Genomic DNA, 1726 nt, shown 5'->3' with positions numbered 1-1726 from the left:
ATTTATTAAAATTGCTTTCCTTAACTTCTCTTACTTTTGTAAAATTATCAGTTAAGTTATTGTTATGCTTTCTATAACTTCTTTTCCTTTCTGGTTGAACATTTGTACAATCTGGTTTAAAAACAGTTGAATGTAAGTGGATTTTATATATATGTAAGAGGAAAGAGACTGACATTATATGGGAGACTGAGACACATATATATGATAGATAATATCCCATAATTACTGAGGTAGAAATGAAATACAGCATGAACAGTGAAAATTCAAGAGTATTAATACATAATTAAAACATCGAAATATAAACCTGACATATTCCCGCCGGAGCCGTCTCTGCCAGCAACATGTTCAAGGTAATTCGGAGGTCTGTGGGGCCAGCCAGCCCGAGTCTGCTCACCTTGAAAGTCTATGCGTCACCTAAAAGGGACTCACCTCACAAAACTTCTGTGAAGGTTAATGAGCTTTCACTCTACTTGGTTCCTGAGGGTCAATCTAAATATGTGGAGAAGCCAAGGACCCAGCTTGCAGAAAGCATTTCACATCTCTGACATTATTGCAAGCCATATACAAGTTGGTATCAGGAAAAGTACTCACAGACAAAGCCTGAGATGCAGAGCTTGGTTCAGTGGGGGTTGGACAGCTATGAATATCTCCAAAATACACCTCCTGGATTTTTTCCAAGACTGGTTTTGCTGGTATTGTTGGACTTATTTTGGCTAGAGGGTCAAAAATAAAGAAGCTGGTGTATCCACCTGGGTTCATGGGACTACCTCTCTTTATTATCCACAACAAGCCATCGTATTTGTCCAGGTCAGTTGGGAGAAATTATATGACTGGGGTTTACGAGGATACATAGTCGTAGAAGATTAGTGGAAGGAGAACTTTCAAAAGCCAGGAAATGTGAAGAATTCACCTGGAAATAAGTAGAATGTTCCATTTTAATCAGTTATAGGTAAACATTGGAAACTCCATGCATTTTCTACAGAAAAACAGTAGAGAAGTCAGCACTGAATGTAGTAAATTGGCTTTCTTCTTCAGGAAAAACCATATTAGGCTTCTTTGTTATCTTGGGTGATGCCATACTACAAGTGGACTAATCTGAAATCCTTTCAACTAGAGATAATGTCCAGCATTAGAACTCCTGGTTCTCATGTTGCTATTTATATACATAATTAAAACTCTGAATTAAAAGAAAAGAAATATAAACCTGACATATTAAAATGGTGTTAGTTATAAAGCATTTTATCTCTGTTTTAACTTTTATTTCTACAACTTTAAGTTTTATTAATAAAAATAATACCACAAACAAAATATAGAGGGAACTTCCTCAACTTGAGAAAGAATACATATAAAACATTTACAACCAACACTCTGCTTAATCATGAGAAACTAGAAGCTTTCTCTCCGTGATCCTGAACAAGGCAAGAATATTCCTCGCAATTCTTCTTTCATCATTGTACTCTAGAAGTTCTAATTGATGCAGTAAGTCAATAAGAAGAAATACAAGCTATACAGATTGGTAAGAAATGAAACTCTATTTGTTTGCAGATGACATGACATAGGAGAAAACCTACATGACCTTGAGAATGATGATTGTTTTATTAAATATAACATCAAAGAAATATCCATGATAGAAATAATTGAGAAGCTGGACTTTGTAAAAATTTAAAATGTCTATTCTATGAAAGAAGATGCCAAGAAAATTACAAAAAAAAAGACAGAAAATATT

At 34.6% G+C, this 1726-nt stretch overlaps 1 pseudogene; it reads left to right on the top strand.

The window, feature by feature from the left end:
* The first annotated feature begins 334 nt into the window (after positions 1 to 334).
* Positions 335 to 925, top strand: LOC112925061 (MICOS complex subunit MIC26 pseudogene; annotated as a pseudogene).
* The last annotated feature ends 801 nt before the right edge of the window (positions 926 to 1726 follow it).

The sequence above is a fragment of the Vulpes vulpes genome, chromosome 4 (assembly GCF_048418805.1).
Source record: "Vulpes vulpes isolate BD-2025 chromosome 4, VulVul3, whole genome shotgun sequence".
In the NCBI taxonomy this organism is placed as follows: Eukaryota; Metazoa; Chordata; class Mammalia; order Carnivora; family Canidae; genus Vulpes; species Vulpes vulpes.
The sequence above is the reverse complement of the archived record's forward strand: the minus strand, read 5'-3'. Positions and strand labels throughout refer to the sequence as shown.